The sequence below is a fragment of the Ovis aries genome, chromosome X, assembly GCF_016772045.2.
Source record: "Ovis aries strain OAR_USU_Benz2616 breed Rambouillet chromosome X, ARS-UI_Ramb_v3.0, whole genome shotgun sequence".
In the NCBI taxonomy this organism is placed as follows: domain Eukaryota; kingdom Metazoa; phylum Chordata; class Mammalia; order Artiodactyla; family Bovidae; genus Ovis; species Ovis aries.
Window position 1 is genome coordinate 132,676,493 of NC_056080.1, and position 26,052 is coordinate 132,702,544.

A 26,052-nucleotide genomic window follows, 5' to 3' on the forward strand; every position below is an offset into this window, starting at 1 on the left:
TAAAGAAAACATTTTTAATCTAATAGTACAATACCTTGAGAAGTACAGTACAACAGCTGGCATTCAGGGGCTGGCATCAAGTGAACAGGCAAGAAGGATTACTGGCTGAAGGGGAAGAGCAGGTAGGAGATGGTAGTGCTGAAGGATGGTCAGCAATAGGAGATGGAGGGCAAAATGCAGTCTCATCCATGCCTGATGTTGATGGCACAGGTTCTTTTTCATTGCTGGACTCACTTCTATCTACCCTCTTTGACAAAATGATCCAGTGATATCTGGATAGTAGATCTGTTTTTTCTCATCATAGCTGACATGGTAGCACTGGACTGCATTCTGAACAGCCGCTGCGACCTTCCTGTACCATTCTACGTTCAGGTCCCATGCCTCAAAACTAACAGTGACTCCTCAAATAAAGAAAATCCCCCTGCCATTCCCTGGGTCGTGAAACTCTTCAGTTCTTCAGTTACTTCTTCCTCTTGTCTCTCTTTGCCATTTCTCTGGGCTTCCAGTTCCATCAGGTCTTTAGTAAGCTCCTCGTGTTGCACAGCAACAGTACTGTACACTAAAGTACACAAAAGCACAACCACGTGTAGAGAGAGGATGCAGGTACATGGCAATGTATGCATGTTTGCATCTTGGCAAGTTCGAAGCTTGAATGTTCACATGAAGGGGACTTACTGTACTGTTGTAAGCCATCTTACTTTTGATCTCATTTAACACTTACAATGCCCTCATCAGATGGGGCTATAATCACCTCCAGCTGACTAAGGACATTGAAGCAAAGAAAAGTTAAGTGGCTTGTCTGGGCTAAAACAGCTTAGATAGTATGCCTGGTATCTGAACCTAGGCAGGCAGACTGTGGTGTTTGGGCCCCAGTCATTTAAAAACAGAAAACAAACTGTGTGGAAAATTCAAATATGACCTGCAGGGCAATATTAGGAATTGATTGAAAATTCCAAGGATAGCAGCCAGAAAGAAGATCAGGATTTCTGAAGTTCACATCTAGTTACCTTAGCTAGTTTCTGTATCCAACACTTTCTCTCCTTATCAAGCTTCCTATGATTCCTCTATCATCATGTCACTGTTTTGATCAAAAGCTTCCTAGGGCTTCTTTCTGCCTGATAGGTCTCAGACTTGAATGTGCATCATACACACCTGCGGAGCTTACTTATAATACTGATTCCCTAAGCTGCAACCCAGAAAATTTGATGCAATAGGTTTGGGTGGGGCCTGGGAATCTGGTTCCTCTGCCTTTTCTTTGGCCACCTCATGCGAAGAGTGGACTCACTGGAAAAGACTGATGCTGGGAGGGATTGGGGGCAGGAGGAGAAGGGGACGACAGAGGATGAGATGGCTGGATGGCATTACTGACTCGATGGACGTGAGTCTGAGTGAACTGCGGGAGATGGTGATGGACAGGGAGGCCTGGCGTGCTGCGATTCATGGGGTTGCAAAGAGTCGGACACAACTGAGCGACTGAACTGAACTGAACTGAACTGGCAATCTGTGCTTTTAGCAAGCTTTGCAAAACATTGGCCTAGGTAGACAAAGCCTAAACACTTTGTTCTAGCATTCAAGGCTGTTCATGACCTGGCCCCCACCCACCTTACTCCTCATAGGAACACTCTATTCTAGAAAGGCCACTATCCTCAAACTTCTCATGGAGGGAGGCATTTCTAACTCTAAACCCTTGCCCACACCCTCCTACCCATCTGGAACGACCACCTGCCTTCTTTCCTCCTATCCAAACACTACATGCTTTAAGGGGAAGCCCAAGTTTCACCTCTGCTATAAGACTTAAAATCCTTAAACTCTCCAGCCCAGAAGGTTATCACTCTTTTTCTGAACCATCAAGTCTCTACTGTCTGATCCCAATTCTTTTGGTATTTAACTGATTTCAAGAGTATCTGCCTTGCTTCCCCAATTAGACTGATGACTGCCACTACCCACATGTTGCCATTTAAATGTAAGCTAATTAAGATTAGCTGACCCATACCTCCAACAGGAGACTCAAACACAGGTCTGGTTCAGTCTCTGTGGGGTCTCTGGGTCCTGGTGTGCACAAGGTTTTGTCTGAGTCCTCCAAGCATCTCTGGCGGGTATGGGGTTTGATTCTAAATGCGATTTCACTCCTCCTACCATCTTGCTGGGGTTTCCCCTTTGCCCCTGGACATGGGGTATCTTTTTTCAGTGGGATTCAACATTTTCCTGTCGATGGTTGTTCAGCAGCAAGTTGTATTTTGGAGTTCTTGCAGAAGATGAATGCATGTCCTTCTACTCTGCCATCTTGCCATACCTCAAAACCATCACTAAGAAAAGGAAATGCAAAAAGGCAAAATGGTTATCTGAGGAGGCCTTACAAATATCTGAGAAAAGAAGAGAAGCTAAAAACAAAGGAGAAAAGGAAAGATATACCCATCTGAGTGCAGAGTTCCAAAGAATTGCAAGGAGAGACAAGAAAGCCTTCCTCAGTGATCAATGCAAAGAAATAGAGGAAAATAATAGAATTGGAAAGACTAGAGATCTCTTCAAGAACATTAGAGATACCAACGGAACATTCCATGCAAAGATGGGCACAATAAAGGACAGAAATATTATGGACCTAACATAAGCAGAAGATATTGAGAAGAGGCGGCAAGAATATACAGAAGAAATATACAAAAAAAGATCTTCATGACTCAGATAACCATGATGGTGTGATCACTCATCTAAAGCCAGACATCCTGGAATGTGAAGTCAAGTGGGCCTTAGGAAGCATCACAACGAACAAAGCTAGTGGAGGTGATGGAATTCCAGTTGAGCTATTTCAAATCCTGAAAGATGATGCTGTTAAGTGCTGCACTCAAAGTGCCAGCAAATTTGGAAAACTCAGCAGTGGCCACAGGACTGGAAAAGGTCAGTTTTCATTCCAATCTCTAAGAAAGGCAATGCCAAAGAATGTTCAAGCTACAGCACAATTGCACTCATCTCACACTCTAGCAAAGTAATGCTTGAAATTCTCCAAGCCAGGCTTCAAACAGTACATGAACCAAGAAGTTCCAGATGTTCAAGCTGGATTTAGAAAAGGCAGAGAAACCAGAGATGAAATTGCCAACATCAGTTGGATCATAGAAAAAGCAAGAGAGTTCCAGAAAAACATCTACTTCTGCCTTACTGATTACACCAAAGCCTTTGATGTGTAGATCACCACAAACTGTGGAAAATTCTGAAAGAGATGGGAATACCAGACCACCTTACCTGCCTCCTGAGAAATCTGTATTCAGGTCAAGAAGCAACAGTTAGAACAGGACATAGAAAAACAGACTGGTTCCAAATTGGGAAAGGAGTATGTCAAGGCTGCATATTGTCACCCTCCTTATTTAACTTCCATGCAGAGTACATCATGTGATAAAGTGCAAGCTGGAATCAAGATTGCCAGGAGAAATATCAATAACCTCAGATATGCAGATGACACCACTCTTATGGCAGACAATGAAGAGGAACTAAAGAGCCTTTTGATGAAAGTGAAAGAAGAGAATGAAAATTCTGACATAAAACTCAACATTCAAAAAACTAAGATCATGGCATCTGGTCCCATCATTTCATGGCAAGTAGATGGGGAAAGAATGAAAACAATGACAGACTTTATTTTGGGGGGCTCCAAAATCACTGCAGATGGTGACTGCAGCCATGAAATTAAAAGATGCTTACTCCTTGGGAGGAAAGTTATGACCAACCTAGACAGCATATTAAAAAGCAGAGACATTACTTTGCCAACAAAGGTCTGTCTAGTCAAGGCTATGGTTTTTCCAGTGGTCATGTATGGATGTGAGAGTTGGACTATAAAAGAAAGCTGAGGGCCGAAGAATTGATGCTTTTAAACTGTGGTGTTGGAGAAGACTCTTGAGAGTCCCTTGGACTGCAAGGAGATCCACCCAGTCAATCCTACAGGAAATCAATCCTGAATATTCACCTGAAGGACTGATGCTGAAGCTGAAACTCCAATACTTTGGCCATCTGATGTGAAGAACTGACTCATTTGAAAAGATCCTGATGCTGGGAAAGATCGAAGGCTGGAGGACAAGGGGACGACAAAGGATGAGATGGTTGGAAGGCATCACCGACTCAATGGACATCAGTTTGAGCAAGCTCTGTGAGTTGGTGATAGACAGGGAAGCCTAGGCTGCAGTCTATGGGGTTGCAAAGAGTTAGACACAACTGAGCGACTGAACTGAACTAAGGTTACATAAAATTACAAATTCTGTTTCTCAGTCACCTGGTCATATTTCAAGTGTTCAACAGCCACATGTGTCTCAGTCAGCACAGACGGTGAACACTTCCACATCACAGAAGGTTCTAATGGACAGCATGGCAGGAGGCTGCTATGACTGCCACAGTCACAGCTACCTTCTTACATACACTCCCTATAAACAGTGCTTGCTCTGAAGCTAAAATAAATATATATCCTGACCACAAGAAATGGGTTTTCTTTTTTTTTTTTTTTGAATTTTTCTTTTTTTATTTTTTTACTTTACAATACTGTATTGGTTTTGCCATACATTGACATGAATTTCCAGTAAAAATAAGGAGCTCAGAAGATAAGTCTCAAATGTAAGCATCACTCAGCATTTCTAAGCAAGTCTCAAAACCCTTGCCTTTTCTCAATTCTCATCCTCTTTGACCTCTTGGCTGTACTTGGCATTATGTAGAGCAAATTTCCCTTTTCTACTCAAAATGCTCTCTTCCTTTGCTTCCATGATGCTGTAACAAGAACTATCATCATTCATATATTGAGCTTTTACCATGTGTGTAGCACTGTGTTAAGCATTTTATAGACTCATCAGCCATATAAAGTAAATACTATTATTATCACCATTTTATGGATGAGGCATCTAAAGTTCAAAGAAGTTAATTGATTTGCTCAAGGTCACGGAGCTAGTAAGTGCTGGTGTGGGGACTAGAACCCTAAACCTCTCTTAAGGTCATTGCTAGATCAAATGCCTAGATCAAATAGGCAAGGCAGATCATCAATTCCAAAATCAAAGAAAGGAAACAACCCACTGAAGGGAATCTCTTCTTTTCTTTTCTCCCTGCTTTTCTACAACTCTCTTTCATTCTATCTCACATACTGCTCTGATAGATTTTCAAGGTCTTAGCAGCCTGGGGAATTTAAACCCCATTACTAAGTAATTGAGAAACAGTAAACCATAGTAGGTCAGGGAGAGAAGAGAGCATGTACTGCCTTTCATTTTCAGGAATTCTGTCTCTTCCTAAATACCCTGTAGGCCCTTAAGATTAAAACTTGTGTTATTTAGGACTTAGAATTTCGATTCCATTTTAATTACACTGGAGACCACTTATAGTTTTCCTCTTCTCTGGCCTAAGCTCTATGTCTAGCAGCTAGTGCCAGAGCTAGTCAAACATGACAGAGAAATGCTGAACAAGTTCGACTTTAGGTTGAAACAGTCACCTGCTTGCTAGCATTTCATGTTACCCTGTTTATTTATACCCTTAAGCATGTCAAACTCAGCATTCCTGGCCAGTACACAAAGGGCGAGGATACAGGAAAAAATAGTTTATAGCAACCTTGATCTCTGACTTCATGTACAACAGACAATTACCCTGTTGATCCCCCAAACTCACCAGACTCCCACAATGTATTCTGAGCTACACAAGGTATTGTTACTTGAGACAGGGAGCTACATTAATGACTGTGCAGACCCTTCAGTGTTTGAAGACTCCATCACTTAGGTCAGAAAAGAATAAGGGAGTATGGGAAAATCTCTGTACCTTCCTCTCAGTTTTGCTATGAACATTAAACTACTCTAAAAAATAAAATCCTTGTGGTTGCCAAGGTTGGGGGTGTTGGGGAGGTATGGATTGGGAGTTTGGGATTAGTAGATGCAAACTAGAGGGTGGATAAAGAACAAAGTTCTACTGTATAGCACAGAGAACTATATTCAATATCCTGTGATAAACCAGAATGGAAAAGAACATGGAAACGACTGTTTATAACTGAGTCACCTTGCTATATAGCAGAAATTAACATAACTTTGTAAATCAACTATACTTCAATAAAACTAAGTACAAAATAAAGTCTTAAGAAAAAAAGAGAAATAAGAAATTCCAGTTTCTCTTCCAAGCTCTGCCACTAACTGGCTCTGTGTGTGTGTGTGTGTGTGTGTATAAATATTTATTGAGGACTTTTCTTCCTTTTACTATCCATTCATGTACCTTAAATGTTATAGGATATTGTTTTGTGTCCATATACTTTACATAAATGTAATTATACAGAATTTTATGCATGTTTTTTCTCAATAGTATGGTTTTGATAAATTTTACTCAGTTTTATGTTGCTATATGTAGTTATAATTCATTTCAACTGCTTTATGGAATTTTGTCAGATGAATACACCATACTATAATTTATCTATTCATTCTGTTCATAGTCATTCAGGTTGTTTTCCATTTTTTATTATCACAAACCAAATCCTTCAGTGGACATCTGTACATGCATGTTTCCTTGTTCACACATGGAAGAGTTTCTCGTGATTAAAACTCCATGAGTATGTCATGTGGCAACCTGGATGGGAGGGGAGTTTGGGGGAGAATGGATACATGTATATGGGTGGCTAAGTACCTTTGCTGTCCACCCGAAACTAGTACAACATTGTTAATCGGCTATACTCCAATATAAAATAAAAGTTTAAAAAATAAAAATCCATGAGTGGTATACACCTGAAACTAACACAATATTGTAAATCAACTATATTTCAATCAAGTAAGCAAGCAATAAATTAATAATAACATGTATGATTAAAGAAATCCGTGAGTGGAATTACCTGGTCATGCTGCTGCTGCTGCTGCTAAGTCGCTTCAGTTGTGTCCGACTCTGTGCAACCCCATAGATGGCAGCCCACCAGGCTCCCCCATCCCTGGGATTCTCCAGGCAAGAACACTGGAGTGGGTTGCCATTTCCTTCTCCAATGCATGAAAGTGAAAAGTGAAAGTAACGTCACTAAGTCGTGTCCGACTCTTAGCAACCCAATGGACTGCAGCCTACCAGGTTCCGCTGTCCATGGGATTTTCCAGGCAAGAGTACTGGAGTGGGGTGCCATTGCAGGCGTAAGTTCAGCTTTAGTAGACAGTGGCAGATACTCTTCCAAAGTAGTTATACCAATTTACACTACCACCAATGGTGGAAGAAAATTCTAACTGACCCACATTTTTATCAGTGCATGGTACTGTAGATCGTTTTTCATTTTAACCTCTCTGGCGGATGTGTGGTAGGATCCCATTGTGGCTTTAAGTTTTAGTTCCCATGACAACTAATGAGATGAAGCACATTCCATAGGTCTATTATCTGATATGCTTTCTTAAAGCAGATATGGACAAGAACAAGGAAGAGGTGAGAGAAAGGGTGTATGGGGGTAGACCAAGGGATGTGGGTGAGATAAGAACACTGTAGAAAGGAGAGTCTAAGGGCAGTAAATTACACTTTCTGAGCAGACCAGTTTGTTTTTTCAAAGGGCTAGGCAAGTGTATACAGATTAAGGAGTCTCTTAAGTTCTGCAGCTAAAGGTGTTATAAAAGTGCATGTAAATGTGTATGTTAAACATGTTTGAAGTACATCATAAACGTCTGGCAAGGATCAAACATCAGCTTCTCTTTTCCACAACAGCAGCAGCTCTGGATACTTCCTGGCACTTTTCACCAGGTCAAGCTCCCATTGGTTTCTCAAGGTACTCATCTCAAAAAATGACAGATCTGGCTTTGTGGATTCCATTTACAAGACCACATGATGCCAGTATTAAAGAGTAAAGAATGGTAAATATTATTCCCTTCCTGCTTTATTGAAGTATGACTGACAAAATAAAATTGTAAAGATTTAAGGTGTACAATGTGATGTTTTGATACATGTATAAATTCATCTAACTCAATAAAACTATGAGCCATGCCATGTAAGGCCACCTAAGACAGATGGGTCATGGTGGGGAGTTCTGACAAAATGTGGTCCACTGGAGAAGGGAATGGAAAACCACTTCAGTATTCTTGCCTTGAGAACACCATGAACAGTATGAAAAGTCAAAAAGATAGGACAGGAAAGATGAACTCCCCAGGTCGGAAGGTGCCTACTAGAGATCAGTGGAGAAATAACTCCAGAAAGAATGAAGAGACGGAGCCAAAGCAAAAACAATACCCAGTTGTGGGTGTGACAGGTGATAGAAGCAAGGTCCGATGCTATAAAGAGCAATATTGCATAGAAACCTGGAATGTTAGGTCCATGAATCAAGGCAAATTGGAAGTGGTCAAACAGAAGATGGCAAGAGTGAACGTCAATATTTTGGGAAACAGTGAACTAAAATGGACTGGAATGGGTGAGTTTAACTCAGATGACCATGATATCTACCACTGTGGGCAGGAATCCCTTAGAAGAAATGGAGTAGCCATCATAGTAAACAAAAGAGTCCAAAATGCAGTACTTGGATGCAATCTGAAAAATAGCAGAATGATCTCTGCTGTTTGTTTGATCTCTCGTGTTCATTTCCAAAGAAAAGCGTTCAATACCACAGTAATCCAAGTCTATGCCCCGACCAGTAATGCTAAAGAAGCTGAAGTCGAACAGTTCTATGAAGACCTACAAGACCGTCTAGAACTAACACCCAAAAAAGATGTCCTTTCAATTATACGGGACTGGAATGCAAAAGTAGGAATTCAGGAAACACCTGGAGTAAAAGGCAAATTTGGGCTTCGAGTACAGAATGAAGGAGGGCAAAGGCTAATAGAGTTTTGCCAAGAGAACACACTTGTCATAGCAAACACCCTCTTCCAACAACACAAGAGAAGACTCTACACATGGACATCACCAGATGGTCAACACTGAAATCAGATTGGTTATATTATTTGCAGCCAAAGATGGAGAAGCTCTATACAGTCAGCAAAAACAAGACCAGGAGCTGACTGTAGCTCAGATCATGAACTCCTTATTGCCAAATTCAGACTCAAATTGAAGAAAGTAGGGAAAACCACTAGACCATTCAGATATGATCTAAATCAAACCCCTTATGATTATACAGTGGAAGTGACAAATAGATTCAAGGGATTAGCTCTGATAGACAGAGTGCCTGAAGAACTATGGATGGAGATTTGTAACATTGTATAGGAGACAGGGATCAAGACCATCCCCAAGAAAAAGAAATGCAAAAAGGCAAAATGGCTGTCTGAGGAGGCCTTACAAATAGCTGAGAAAAGAAGAGAAGCTAAAAGCAAAGGAGAAAAGGAAAGATATACCCATTAGAATGCAGAGTTCCAAAGAATAGCAAGGAGAGATAAGAAAGCCTTCCTCAGCAATCAGAGGAAAGAAATGGAGGAAAACACTAGAATGGGAAAGACTAGAGATCTCTTCAAGAAAATTAGAGATACCAAAGGAACATTTTATGCAAAGATGGGCTCAATAAAGGACAGAAATATTATGGACCTAACAGAAGCAGAAGATATTGAGAAGAGGAGTAAGAATACACAGAAGAACTGTACAAAAAAGATTTTCATGACCCAGATAATCACGATGGTGTGATCACTCACCTAGAGCCAGACATCCTGAAATGTGAAGTCAAGTGGGCCTCAGGAAGCATCACGACGAACAAGGCTAGTGGAGGTGATGGAATTCCAGTTGGGCTATTTCAAATCCTAAAAGATGATGCTGTGAAAGTGGTGCATTCAATAGGCCAGCAAATTTGGAAAATGCAGCAGTGGCCACAGGACTGGAAAAGTCAGTTTTCATTCCAATCCCCAAAAAAGGCAATGCCAAAGAATGCTCAAACTACCGCACAATTGCCCTCATCTCACACACTAGGAACGGAGAAGGCAATGGCACCCCACTCCAGTACTCTTGCCTGGAAAATCCCATGGATGGAGGAGCCTGGTAGGCTGCAGTCCATGGAGGGTCAGACACGACTGAGTGACTTCAATTTCACTTTTCACTTTCATGCATTGGAGAAGGAAATGGCAACCCACTCCAGTGTTCTTGCCTGGAGAATCCCAGGGACGGGGGAGCCTGGTGGGCTGCCATCTATGGGGTCGCACAGAGTTGGACACGACTGAAGTGACTTAGCAGCAGCAGCAGCAGCAGCAGCACACACTAGGAAAGTAATGCTCAAAATTCTCCAAGCCAGGCTTCAGCAATACATGAGCTGTGCAATTCCAGATGTTTTCAGAAAAGGCGAAGCACCAGAGATCAAATTGTCAATATCCGTGGGATCATCGAAGAAGCAAGAGAGTTCCAGAAAAACATGTATTTCTGCTTTATTGACTATGCCAAAGCCTTTGACTGTGTGGATCACCATAAACTGTGGAAAATTCTGAAAGAGATGGGAATACCAGACCACCTTACCTGACTTCTGAGAAGTCTGTATGCAGGTCAGGACACAACAGTTAGAACTGGACATGGAACAACAGACTGGTTCCAAATAGGAAAAGGAGTATGTCATGGCTGTATATTGTCACCCTGCTTATTTAACTCATATGCAGAGTACATCATGAGAAATGCTGGGCTGGAAGAAGCACAAGCTGGAATCAAGATTGCTGGGAGAAATATCAGTAACCTCAGATATGCAGATGACACTACCCTTATGGCAGAATGTGAAGAGGAACTAAAGAGCCTCTTGATGAAAGTGAAAGAGGAGAGTGAAAAAGTTGGCTTAAAGCTCAACATTCAGAAAACGAAGATCATGGCATCCGGTCCCACCACTTCATGGCAAATAGATAGGGAAACAGTGGAAACAGTGACAGACTTTATTTGGGGGCTCACTCCAAAATCATTGCAGATGGTGACTACAGCCATAAAATTAAAAGATGCTTGCTCCTTGGAAGAAAAGTTATGAGCAACCTAGACAGCATATTAAAAAGCAGAAACATTACTTTGCCAACAAAGGTCCGTCTAGTCAAGGCTATAGTTTTTCCAGTAGTCATGTAAGAATGTGAGAGTTGGACTATAAAGAAAGCTGAGTGCCGAAGAATTGATGCTTTTGAACTGTAGTGTTAGAGAAGACTCTTTAGAGTCCCTTGGACTGTAAGGAGATCCACCCAGTCCATCCTAAAGGAAATCTGTCCTGAATATTCACTGGAAGGAGTGATGCTGAAAATGAAACTCCAATACTTTGGCCACCTGATGCGAAGAACTGACTCATTTGAAAAGACCCTGATTCTGGGAAAGATTGAAGGCGGGAGGAGAAGTGGACGATAGAGGATGAGATGGTGGATGGCATTACTGACTCAATGGACATGAGTTTGTGTAAACTCCGGGAGTTGGTGATGGACAGGGACGCCTGGCGTGCTGCAGTGAATGGGGTCGCAAAGAGTTGGGCATGACTGAGCGACTGAACTGAACTGATACATTGTGAAATGATTACTACAATCATGCTAATTAACATATCTATCACCTCAAAGTTACTTTTTTTAAAAAATAAATATTCTTTTTACTCAGCACCAATCAAACAGAATTTTCTACATTATTCAATAATAGATTATAAAGTGACATGGTTTACAGTACTGTATTCAAACCTTCATGTGCATGTGAATCCCTTAGATATCTGTTACAATGCAAATTCTGACTCAGAGGTATGAGATGATGCCTGAGATTCTGTATTTCTAACAAGCTCCTGCATGCTGCTGATCTAGGACCACACTTTGTGTTTAGAACATGAGCTGTGAATCAGACAGACCTGCATTTAAATCCCAGCTCTGCTTTCTTAGCTGTGAAATCTCTGGTAAGCTATTTAGTCTCTCTGAGAATTATGTTTCCTCACCTATAAAAAGATGAAAACAGTTACCAACTTCATAGGCTTTTTGTGAAGGTTAAGTAAAATAATGCATATAAAACATGTATAGTGCTCTGTATGGAGAGAGTAATTTATAAATTCCAGCTATTGTTAATGTTCTATGAAGTGGCATGCGTACACATTATGATACTCTGAAGACTGTGCTTCAGAATGATTATGTGGAAGCACTGCAAGAGCCCAGATTAATCAGAGAAAGACAGATTGAATCATATTTAGTCATACTTTATGTTAGGCTTACTTTATTATATTCTAAGTCTTTGAAAATTGAGACTTCATCTGTTTCAGTCAGGGTCCCAGCAGGAAACAGATGGTACACTCAGATTAGCATAATTAGTGGAAAGTTTAACAAAAGTACTATCCACAAACGTGTGAGCAGAGTATAGGAAAACAAAGGAGGACATATAATTTTGCAGTAACTTGGGGCTGTTACCACCCCTACACCCAAAAGGATGATGGGAGGAGGCACATACCAGAAAAAAAGAGAATGTGGTGTATAGAGGGTCCCCTTGCAGGCACTATGACCTTTATTTTTAGTTAAGGAATAGCAGCCAGCCACAGGCAATCCTATTGGAAGAAGCCAGGAACACTCTGACCTCAGTTTCTTTTCTCCCTTTCCTGTCCCACCAGGGATCTCCACTGCCCAAACCCTACGAGAGGCCAAGAAAGAAAGGGAACACACTGATGTAATCCATATAGATTAGCTTCCTGGGGCACAGAGAAGGGTATAAGAGGGAAGAGGGTGGACCAGGAAGGATAGGCAAAAGAAATCTGGTACACCATTCATGACACATGTACTCAACCAAACTGCTATGCAGAACAGAATTCTATTCTTCTGACCAAGCCAAAAAAGAACAGACTACTGTTTTAGTGTTAGTCACTCAGCCATGTCTGACTCTGTGACCCCATGGACTGTAGCCCACCAAGTTCCTCTGTCCATGGAGTTCTCCAGGCAAGAATCTTGGAGTGGGTTGCCTGTTTTAGACAAAGCTAAACTCAACTAGTTTCTCACCAACTAATCCCAGGTAGCACTGACAGTAAAGAATCCGCCTGCCAATGCAGGAGATGTAGGAGACACAAGTTTGATCCCTGGGTCAGGAAGATCCTTTGGAGGAGGGAATGGCAACCCACTCCAGAATCCCATGAACAGAGGAGCGTGGTGGGCTACCGTCCATAGAGCTGCAAAGAGTTGGACACTATTGAAGAAACTGAGCATGCACACATGCAAAGATCAATAACTTCCAGGGTATTTCTCCATCAGATATTCTATAATCACCCAAAACTCAACATAGCCAACCAACTTTCCCATTTCTATCAAAGGTGGTCTTTGATATGTCAATCTCTCAGCCTTAAAACATTCTTCCCTTTCCTTCTTGTATATTTAAATCTTACCTACTTACCTTTAAGTTATAACTCAAACACTTCTCCCTCCTCCAAAAGGTCTTCCCCCAGCTACTTTAGCGTACAGTGATTTCCCTTTTCTTGGACCCTCACTGCCAGTTATTTAGTCCCTAATGTCAGGTATTGCTATTGAACCAGCCTGGGATAGGCATACCATTGCCCCAACTAGATAGTATACTTCTTGAAGGCAGGAACTATGTCTTAACTTTATTTTTTTCTCCTTGTCAAGACCAAGCATCTTGAGACTTGATGAATGTAAGTCCGTGATAAACACCTAAAGAATGAAGAATAGGAAAAGAATAGCTGAGTTCAAATTTTTAATTTCATTTTTCTATGAGAGATCTCAGAAAAAGGCTCTCTGAGGAACTGCTGACCTTATGTAGAAATACGCAAGCACAAAGGACAGCTTTGCTCTCAATCTATCCACTTGGCATTTTAAAAACACTCTTCAAATAACTCTTGGGTTAAATAGACAATCAAAACAGAAATTAAAAACTGTTTAGAAATGATGAGCAAGGAAATCAACATGCACCAAAACCCATGATAAGCAGCTAAAGTGGTATGCATAAGAAAGCCGTAACATTAAATTCATTTATTTGTTCTGATATATTCAAATATATTTCAAATGATAATATATGAATTATCCTGACTGACAAAAATGAATTAAAGTCAACTCAAGAATACACATAAATAAAAGGAAGGAAGGAATTAAATATTTTTTCAAAATTAATGGCCCATTTCTCATTAGTCTTCCTTCTTACAACAAAAACAAACCCTGGACAAAAATAACAAGTAAGCATAAGAAGACTCTGCAAAGTGGAAAAAGAAAGTAGACTGCCTGGACTTTAGGATGTGAGGAACACTACAGTGGTGAGTTGCCTGGGATTTCTTTTTGCTTCTCATATATTACAGATAGGGCACTGGAAAGGCCTACAACCTGAAACTGTCAAAAGGCCCAGATCAGTAAAAGTCCCAAGAAAATACTGTTCCCTTTAGTTAAATTATCAAGGGAATGGTGGCCTAGTAGAACAGAAAATCTTTTTGATAATACCCAACCTATTCTAACCAAACACGAAAGGAAAAAATGTTCCTTCCCTGTGGGGTGAGCAGTACCAAATAGAGCCACCCATGTCTGGCCCCACATGGCAGCAATTAGACAAGGAGAGCTGGCCCTCTGTCTCCCCCACAGGGGTAATATCAGTGGGGTCAAACAGAGGGCAGAACTTCCACCCCACCTTCCTGGTAACAAAGAAGTGGAACAAGGCAATGCAGGGTAGTGATAGCTGGCACTCCATTTCCCCACTAGAATAATGTTAGTGGAACCATCCCCACCTGGCAGCAATGAGGCAATGAGAGTCAGCATCCCCATTCCCCATTCTTCCCCCTGGTGTTGGGGAGGATCTAGCAGGGAGCTAAACTTCCACCCCTCCCAGCAATAACTGGAAAGAAATGAACAGAGCCTTAGGGGGGCTGTGGGTAAGTGAAAAAAGGACAGAATTTATAACAATGAAGTCTAAGAAAATAAGGAAAAAAGACTATGGGACTGAGAAAGTATTCAATATTTGAAGAAATGATGGCTGAAAACTTCCCAAAGGATAAAATGTGATTAGTAGTAGACTGTGATAAGTTACTCACATATAAATGTAATAATGAGAACTACTAAAAAATATCTATTAAAATATTCAAAACCTATATAGACAAATCAAAACTTAATTCTTTAAAAAAGTTCAAGTAACACACAGCAAGGCAGAAAAAATTGAGAAGAAGAACAAAAGGCAAAGGGAACAAACAAACAAATATAAAACAGCAACAAATATAAGCCTTAACATAGCAACAATTACACTGAATGTAAATGACCTAAGCAAACCCACTAAAAAAAGGAGTCCAGCACAGTGGTTTAAAAACAAATACATGACCCAACTATGTTGTCTACAAGAAATCCACTTCAAATATAATGACATAGCTAGGTAGAAAAGAAAAGGATGTAAAAAGATATACCATGCAAATAGTTGTGAAAGATAAAATACACTCTGGAACAAAGAAAAATATCAGAGACAGAGAAGGAAATTACATAATGATAAAAAGTTTAATTCTGCAAGAAGACATAGCAAATCTAAGTGTGTATATACCAAACAACGGAGATGCAAAGTATTTTATAGAGCAAAAACAAACTGAAATGAAAAGACAAATAAATACACAATTCCACTTAGAAAGTTCAATATCCTTCTCTCAACAACTGATAGAACTATTAGAAAATCAGCAAGGATATAGAAGAATTGAACAACAGTGGTTATGGTGGTGAAGTCGCTCAGTTGTGTCCGACTCTTTGCGACCCTGTGGACTGTAGCCTACCAGGCTCCTCCATCCATGGGATTCTCCAGGCAAGAATACTGGAGTGGGTTGCCATTTCCTTCTCCAGGGGATCTTCCCAACCCAGGGATCAAACCCAGGTCTCCTGCATTGGAGGCAGACGCTTTAACCTGTGAGCCACCAGGGAAGCCCCAAACAACAATATCAACCAACATTTGTAAAACATTTAACCCAATAGCAGAACAGATAGTCTTCTCAAAAGCCCATGGAATATTGACCAAGACAGACCATTTCTTCAACCATAAAATAAATCTGAACAAATTTAAAACAACCAAAAATAAAAAGGTATGTTCTCTGACCACTGTGAAACCAAACTAGAAATCAGTAACAGAAATACAATAGGAAAATCTCCAAACATTTGGAAATTAAGCAACTCAAATATAAACATATCGTAAGTCAAAAAAATCCCAAGGGAAAATTTTAAAAATACATTGAACTGAACAAAAAAGAAAATACTATATATAAAAATTTGCAGGATGCAGGCAAAAGCAATGCCAAGAGAGAAATTTATAGCACTAAATCCTTACATTAGAAACAGGAAAACTCTCAAAAAAATAATATGTTCCTATTCTACTTTAAAATTATAAAAACAACAGTAAAATAAGCTCAAAGCAAAGAAGGATACCATAATGATAAGAACAGAAATCAATAAAATTGACAACAGACAAACTACAGAAAATCAATGGGAAAAAAAGCTGGTTCTTTGGTGGGGGGAGGTGAAATCAAGAAATTTGATAAACCTTTAGAAAGACTAGCCAAGAAAAGAAGATGTAACTTATCAACATCAGGAAAAAAGAGGAAATACTGCCACAGAACTTGTATACATCAACAGGATAAGGGAATACCATGAACAGCTTTACACAGATATATCTGAAAACTTACATGAAATGGACCAATTCCTTGAAAAGCACAAATTATCACAACTCATTCAACATGAAATAATTTCATTAGTTCTATAACTATTAAGAAAATTAAACTCATAGTTCAAAAACTGCTGAAAGTGAGATCTCCAAGCCCAAATGGTTTTACTAGAGAACTCTATCAAACCACTTAAAGAAATAACATTAATACTACACAATCTCTTTCAGAAAAGAGGAAGAAATTACAAATCACCTAATGAGGGCAATAATAGCTTGAGATAAGAAAGCTGTGGTACATATACACAATGGAGTATTACTCAGCCATTAAAAATAATACATTTGAATCAGTTCTAATGAGGTGGATGAAACTGGAGCCTATTATACAGAGTGAAGTAAGCCAGAAAGAAAAACACCAATACAGTATACTAACACATAGATATGGAATTTAGAAAGATGGTAATGATAACCCTCTATGCAAGACAGCAAAAGAGACACAGATGTATAGAACGGACTTTTAGACTCTGTGGGAGAGGGAGAGGGTGGGATGATTTGGGAGAATGGCATTGAAACATGTATACTATCAGGTAAGAAATGAATTGCCAGTCTATGTTCGATACAGGATACAGGATGCTTGGGGCTGGTGCATGGGAATGATCCAGAGAGATGATATGGGGTGGGAGGTGGGAGGGGGTTCAGGATTGGGAACTCATGTAACACCCATGGCTGATTCATGTCAATGTATGGCAAAACCAATACAGTATTGTAAAGCAAAATAAAGTAAAAATAAAAATTAAAAACAATAAGAATAAAAATAGATACCTAAGTATACATAATGTTCCATGTAAGGTCAGTTGAAAGAACAACCCACCACCAATATCAAAGTCACTCATCACTTTTTGTTTTTGTATAATCCCTCCTTCAATGTTCTCATATCATCGTTGATCATCTAATAAAATGTTCATGTAAAAAAAGTCAGATAAATCCAGCAGAAAAAGAAGAAAACTACAGTCCATTATCACTGATGAACAAAGACTCAAAAATCCTCAATAAAATATGAACAAATAGAATTCAGCAACATATGAAAATAATTATGCATCGTGATTAGTCACTCAGTCATGTCTGACTCTTTGCGACCCCATGGACTATAGGCCTCCAGATTCCTCTGTCCATGGAATTTCCCAGGCAAGAATACTGGAGTGGGTTACCATTTCCTCCCCCAGAGGATCTTCCCAACCCAGGGATCAAACCCAGGTCTCTTGCATTGCACATAGATTCTTTACCATCTGAGCCACCAGGGAAGCCCCAATATATAAAAATAACTATGCACCACGACTAAGTGAGGTATATTCCCCAGATACAAGGCTGGCTCAATATTTGAAAATCAATGTAATCCAACTATCAACAGATTTTAAAAGAAAAAACATATTGTCATTTCAAATGATGTATTTCAAATGATGTTTGACTAAATGAAACATCTGTTCATGATAAAAGCTCTCAGCAGTAAGGAATACAAGATAACTTCATTAACCTAGTGAAGAACATCCATGAAAAATCAGAGCTAACATCTTCCTTAAGACTGAAAGACTGAATGCTTTCAGAAACAAGGTAAAAATGTCTTCGTCTAACCACTGCTATTCAACATAGTACTAGACATTCTAATCACACAATAAAGCAAGAAACATGTAATAAATGGAAAAAAGACTGGAAAGGAAGAAATACAACCACCCATTTATAGATGACATGATTGTCTATGTAGAAATTCTGAAGGAAAACACACACACATGCCCACACACACAAACAAACAAACTATTGATACTACACACAATAAGTTGGATGGATCTAAAAGGAATTGTGTTGAGTGAAAAATCCAATTGCAAAAGGTTATGTAGTATATGATTCCATTTATATAACATTCTCAATGATAGAATTATAGAGATGAAGAACAGATAAGTGGTTTCCAAGACTTAGAGAAAGAAAGATGACTGTGACTATAAAGGGGTACAATGATGAATCTATCTGGTTAAGAAACAGTTCTATAGTTTTATTATGGTGGTGGTCATAAAAATCTATACATGTGTTGCAAACATTATCCTCAATGGTGAAAAATTGAAAGCATTTCCCCTAAAGTCAGGAACAAGACAAGGATGTCCACTCTCACCACTACTATTCAACATAGTTTTGGAAGTTTTAGCCACAGCAATCAGAGGAGAAAAAGAAATAAAAGGAATCCAGATTGGAAAAGAAGTAAAACTCTCACTGTTTGCAGATGACATGATCCTCTACATAGAAAACCCTAAAGACACCACCAGAAAATTACTAGAGCTAATCAATGAATATAGTAAAGTTGCAGGATATAAAATTAACACACAGAAATTCCTTGCATTCTTATATACTAACAATGAGAAAAGAGAAAGAGAAATTAAGGAAACAATCCCATTCACCACTGCAACAAAAAAGAATAAAATACTAAGGAATAAATCTACCTAAAGAAACAAAAGACCTATATATAGAAAACTATAAAACACTGATGAAAAATAAATCAAAGATGACACAAATAGATGGAGAAATATACCATGTTGCTGGATTGGAAGAATCAATATAGCAAAATTAATATACTACCCAAAGCAATCTATCTACCAAATGCAATCCCTATCAAGCTACCAACAGTATTTTTCACAGAACTTCAACAAATAATTGCACAGTTTGTATGGAAATACAAAAAAACCTTGAATAGCCAAAGCAATCTTGAGAAAGAAGAATGGAACTGGACAACTCAACCTGCCTGATTATACTATACTATAATATATACTATACTATACAGAGTATAAAACAAACTATACAGTCTATGAAACATAGACAATCATGTCATCTATAAATGGGTGGTTGTATTTCTTTCTTTCCAGTCTTTTTTCCATTTATTACATTTTTCTTGCTTTATTGTGTGATTAGAATGTCTAGTACTATGTTGAATAGCACTGGTTAGGCGAAGACATTTTTACCTTGTTTATAGTCTGTATTATACTATATAATATATACTATACTATACAGACTATACTACAAAGATACAGTTATTAAGACAGTATGGTACTGGCACAAAGACAGAAATATAGATCAATGGAACAAAATAGAAATCCCAGAGATAAATCCATGCACCTATGGACACCTTATTTTTGACAAAGGAGGCAAAAATAAACAGTGGAGAAAAGACAATCTCTTTAACAAGTGGTGCTGGGAAAACTGGTCAACCACTTGTAAAAGAATGACACTAGAACACTTTCTAACAGCATACACAAAAATAAACTCAAAATGGATTAAAGATCTAAATGTAAGACCAGAAAGTATAAAACTTCTAGAGGAAAACATAGGCAAAACACTCTCTGACGTAAATCATAGCAGGATCCTCTATGACCCACCTCCCAGAGTAATGGAAATAAAAGCAAAAATAAACAGATGGGACCTAATTAAACTTAAAAGCTTTTGCACAATGAAGGACACTATAAGCAAGGTGAAAAGACAGCCTTCAGAATGGGAGAAAATAATAGCAAACAAAGCAACTGACAAAGAATTAATCTCAAAAATATACAAGCAGTTTCTGCAGCTCAATTCCAGAAAAATAAATGACCCAATCAAAAAATGGGTCAAAGAATTAAACAGACATTTCTCCAAAGAAGACATACAGATGACTAACAAACACATGAAAAGATACTCAATATCACTTGTTATCAAAGAAATGCAAATCAAAACCACAATGAGGTACCATCTCATGCCAGTCAGAATGGTTGCTATCAAAAAGTCTACAAACAATAAATTCTGGAGAGGGTGTGGAGAAAAGGGAACCCTCTCACACTGTTGGTGGGAATGCAAACTAGTATACTCACTATGGGGAACAGTGTGGAGATTCCCTAAAAAACTGGGACTAGAACTGCCTTATGACCCAGCAATCCCACTGCTGGGCACACACACCAAGGAAACCAGAATTGAAAGAGACATGTGTACCCTAATGTTAATCACAGCACAGTTTACAATAGCCAGGACATGGAAGCAACCTAGATGCCCATCGGCAGACAAATGGATAAGAAAGCTGTGGTACATATACACAATGGAATAGTACTCAGCTATTAAAAATAATGCATTTGAATTAGTTCTAATGGGGTGGATGAAATGAACTTACTATACAAAGTGAATTAAGTCAGAAAGAAAAACACCAATATAGTATATTAATGCATATTTATGTAATTTAGAAAGGTGGTAACAATGACCCTATATGTGAGACAACAAAAGAGACAGATGTAAAAACAGACTTTTGGACTCTGTGGGAGAAGGCGAGGGTGGGATGATTTGAGAAAATAGCACTGAAACATGTATATTACCATATGTGAAATCGATTGCCAGTCCAGGTTCAATGCATGAGACAGGGTGCTCAGGGCTGGTGCACTGGGATGACCCTGAGGGATGGGATAGGGAGGGAGGTGGGAGAGGGGTTTAGGATGGGGAACACATGTACACCCATGGCTGATTCATGTCAATGTACGGCAAAAACCACTACAATATTATAAAGTAATTAGCCTCCAATTAAAATTAATTAATTAATTTTTAAAAATCTATATATGTGGTAAAATTGCCCAGAATTTTAGGGACAACTGGATATCCACCTACAAAAGAATTATTTGGGCCATTCATGAAAATTAACTTTAAATGTTTGAACCTAAGTATAAGGGATAAAATTATACAACTCTTCTAAGAAAATAGGCATAAATCTTCATGAACTTGGATTAAGCAGTGGTTTCTTAGACAGATACCCAAAGCACAAATAACAAAAGGAATAACAGATAAATGGAATTCATCTACTTTTTAAAATTTTGCTGCAAAGGACACTATTAAGCAAGTAAAAACACGACTCATATGATGGGAGAAAATTTTGCAAATCACATACCTGATAAAGTTCTTGAATCAAAAATGTATAAATAACTCTTACCACTGAACAATAAAAAGACAAAAAAACAAACTTTTAAAATAGATGGAAGATTTGAATAGATACTTCTCCAAAGAAAATATACAAATGGCCTATAAGTACATAAAAAGATGCCCAACCATCAGATATCAGAGAAATGCAAATCAAAAACCACAATGAGATACCTCGTCACACACCACAGGATATCTATAATCAGAAGGGTTGATAATAAAAATACTATCAAAGAGTGGCAACGCTGGAACCTTCATATACTGATGGTAGAATTGTAAATGGTGTAACTGCTTTGAGAAATAATCTGGCAGTTCCTTACCAACTTGTTTCCCATATGACTCAGCAATTCCATGCCTAGGTGTATGATCAAGAGAAATAAAAAGACAGGCCCATAGAAAATTTTGAACCTGATGTCATCACAGCAATATCCCTAAGAGCCAAAATAAAAAATCCAAAATCTGTATCAGCTGATGAATGGATAAACAAAATGTCACATATCCAATGCAATTGAATATTATTTAGCAATAAAAAGAAATACTAATACATGCTACAACATGGATGAGTCTTCCAAATATTATGCTAAGTGTAAGAAGCCTTTCACAAAAGATTACATATTATATGATTCCATTTACATTAAATGTACAGAATAGGCAATCAATAGAAAGTAAATTAGTGGTCACCCAAGACTAGGGGTGGGAAGGAAAGATGAGTGAATTCCAACAAGGAATACTCTACACAGCAAACTTTAGATTAGAATTGAGGGAGAGATTCAAAATTTTCTAGACAAGCAAAAGGTAAAGGAGCTCATCAGCACTAGATCAGCCTGATAAAAAAGTGTTTAAGAGACTTCTTTAAGACAAAACAAAAGGGCACCAATTAGTAACAGGAAAACATATGAAAGAAAAATTTCATTGGTAAAGGTAAATATATAGTAAAATTCATAAAATCTAATATTGTAAAGGGGCTGGATTAATCACTTATAAAGCTAGTATGAAGGTTAAAAGACAAAACTAGTAAAAATAACTATAACAATAATAATTTGTCAATGGATACACAAGACAAAAAGATGGAAATTGTGACATCAAGAACATAAATCATGGGGAGGGAAGTAAAAATATAGAGTTCTGGAATAAATTCATACTTAAGTTATCATATTAAAATAGACAGTTTGCTATAGGACTCAGAGAACTAAAACCAAGGCTCTGTAACAACCCAGAGGGGTAGAATGGGGAGGGGGAGGGAGATTTAAGAGGAAGGGGACATATGCAGACCTAAAGCTGATTCATGTTGATGTTTGGAAGAAACCAACACAATACTGTAAAGCAATTATTCTTCAAGTAAAAATAAATTTAAAAAGACAGTTATAAGTTATTATATGTAAACCTCAAGGTAACCACAAAGCAGAAACTTATACACAAAACATATAGAGAAAGGGTGACAGAAAATCATCAAATCACAAAGGAAGACAGCAAGAGAAGAGAAACTACAATAAGCCAAGGAAAACAATGAACAAATTTGCAATAAGTACACGCCTATCAAAAATTACTTTAAATGTACTTGCACTAAATTCTCCAGTCAAAAGACATAAAGAGGTTTGAGTGTACAAATACAAAAAAAAGACCCATATATATGCTGCATGCAACACACTTAAAATGAAAGATGGAGAAACATATTCCATGCAAATAAAAACCAAAAGAAAGCTAGAATAGCTGTACTTTTATCAGACAATATAGACTTTAAGATAAAGACTGTAAAAAGAGAAGAAGTCATTACATCATGATAAAAGGGTCAAACCATAAAGGGGATATAACATTTGTAAATATTTATGAACCTAACATAAGAGCATCTAAATAGATAAAGCAAATATTCAGTTCAGTTCAGTTCAGTAGCTCAGTCGTGTCTGACTCTTTGCGACCCCATGAATCGCAGCACGCCAGGCCTCCCTGTCCATCACCATCTCACGGACTTCACTCAGACTCACATCCATCGAGTTCGTGATGCCATCCAGCCATCTCATCCTTTGTCATCCCCTTCTGCTCCTGCCCCCAATCCCTCCCAGCATCAGAGTCTTTTCCAATGAGTCAACTCTTCGCATGAGGTGGCCAAAGTACTGGAGTTTCAGCTTTAGCATCATTCCTTCCAAAGAAATCCCAGGGTTGATCTCCTTTAGAATGGACTGGTTGGATCTCCTTGCAGTCCAAGGGACTCTCAAGAGTCTTCTCCAACACCACACTTCAAACACATCAATTCTTCGGCACTCAGCCTTCTTCACAGTCCAACTCTCACATCCATACATGACCAGAGGAAAAACCATAGCCTTGACTAGACGGACCTTAGTCGGCAAAGTAATGTCTTTGCTTTTGAATATACTATCTAAGTTGGTCATAACTTTTCTTCCAAGGAGTAAGCGTATTTTAATTTCATGGCTGCAGTCACCATCTGCAGTGATTTTGGAGCCCCAAAAAATAAAGTCTGACAATGTTTCTACTGTTTCCCCATCTATTTCCCATGAAGTGATGGGACCGGATGCCATGATCTTCGTTTTCTGAATGTTGAGCTTTAAGCCAACTTTTTCGCTCTCCTCTTTCACTTTCATCAAGAGGCTTTTTAGCTCGTCTTCACTTTCTGCCATAAGGGTGGTGTCATCTGCATATCTGAGGTTAGTGATATTTCTCCCGGCAATCTTGATTCCAGCTTGTGTTTCTTCCAGTCCAGCGTTTCTCATGATGTACTCTGCATATAAGTTAAATAAGCAGGGTGACAATATACAGCCTTGACGCACTCCTTTTCTTATTTGGAACCAGTCCGTTGTTCCATGTCCAGTTCTAACTGTTGCTTCTTGACCTGCATACAGGTTTCTCAAGAGGCAGGTTAGGTGGTCTGGTATTCCCATCTCTTTCAGAATTTTCCACAGTTTATTATAATCTAGAGCCAGACATCTTGGAATGTGAAGTCAAGTGGGCCTTAGAAAGCATCACTACAAAGCCAGTGGAGGTGATGGAATTCCAGTTGAGCTGTTTCAAATCCTGAAAGATGATGCTGTGAAAGTGCTGCACTCAATATGCCAGCAAATTTGGAAAACTCAGCAGTGGCCACAGGACTGGAAAAGGTCAGTTTTCATTCCAATTCCAAAGAAAGGCAATGCCAAATAATGCTCAAACTACTGCACAATTGCACTCATCTCACATGCTAGCAAAGTAATGCTCAAAATTCTCCAAGCCAGACTTCAGCAATACGTGAACCGTGAACTCCCTGATGTTCAAGCTGGTTTTAGAAAAGGCAGAGGAACCAGAGATCAAATTGCCAACATCCTCTGGATCATGTAAAAAGCAAGAGAGTTCCAGAAAAACATCTATTTCTGCTTTATTGACTATGCCATAGTCTTTGACTGTGTGGATCTCAATAAACTGTGGAAAATTCTGAAAGAGATGGGAATCTTAACAGACCTAAAGCGAGAAACAACAACAACACAAGAGAAGACTCTACACATGGACATCACCAGATGGTCAACACTGAAATCAGATTGATTGTATTCTTTGCAGCCAAAGATGGAGAAGTTCTATAGAGTCAGCAAAAACAAGACCAGGAGCTGACTGTGGCTCAGATCATGAACTGCTTATTGCCAAATTCAGACTTACATTGAAAAAAGTAGGGAAAACCACTAGACCATTCTGGTATCACCTAAATAAAATCCCTTATGATTATACAGTGGAAGTGAGAAATACCTTCAAGGGATTGAATCTGACAGAGTGCCTGAGGAACTATGGACAGAAGTTCATGACACTGTTCAGGAGGCAGGGATCAAGACCATGCCCAAGAAAAAGAAATGCAAAAAGGCAAAATGGCTGTCTGAGGAGGCCTTACAAATAGCTGTGAAAAGGAGAGAAGCAAAAGGCAAAGGAGAAAAGGAAAGATATACCAATTTGAACAGATATTTCCAAAGAACAGCAGGGAGAGATAAGAAAGCCTTCCTCAGCGATCAATGCAAAGAAATGAGGAAAACAATAGAATGGGAAAGACTAGAGATCTCTTCAAGAAAATTAGAGATACCAAGGGAACATTTCATGCAAAGATAGGCACAATAAGGGACAAAAATGGTATGGACCTAACAGAAGCAGAAGATATTAAGAAGAGGTGGCAAGAATACACAGAAGAAATATACAAAAAATCTTCATCACCCAGATAATCACGATGGTATGATCACTCACCTAGAGCCAGACATTCTGGAATGAGAAGTCAAGTGGGCCTTAGGACGCATCATGACAGACAAACCTAGTGGAGATAATGGAATTCCAGTAGGGCTATTTCAAATCCTCAAAGATGATGCTGTGAAAGTGCTGCACCCAATAGACCAGAAAATTTGGAAAACGCAGCAGTGGCCACAGGACTGGACAAGGTCAGTTTTCATTCCAATCCCCAAAAAAGGCAATGCCAAGAATGCTCAAACTACCACAGAATTGCACTCATCTCACATGCTAGTAAAGTAATGCTCAAAATTCTCCAAGCCAGGCTTCAACAATACGTGAACCATGAACTTCCAGATGCTCAAGCTTGTTTTAGAAAAGGGAGAGCAACCAGAGATCAAATTGCCAACATCTGCTGGATCATCGAAAAAGCAAGAGAGTTCCAGAAAAACATCTACTTCAGTT

General features: G+C 38.9%; 1 long non-coding RNA gene across 1 annotated transcript; it reads right to left on the reverse strand.

Moving 5' to 3' along the window:
• LOC132658793 (uncharacterized) lies at positions 1–24,583 on the reverse strand. Its single transcript, XR_009598866.1, has 2 exons — positions 9,558–24,583; positions 1–2,306 (listed from the first exon to the last, which is right to left on the reverse strand). It is a non-coding gene; the product is annotated as an uncharacterized LOC132658793 (long non-coding RNA).
• Positions 24,584–26,052: the final 1,469 nt, after the last annotated feature.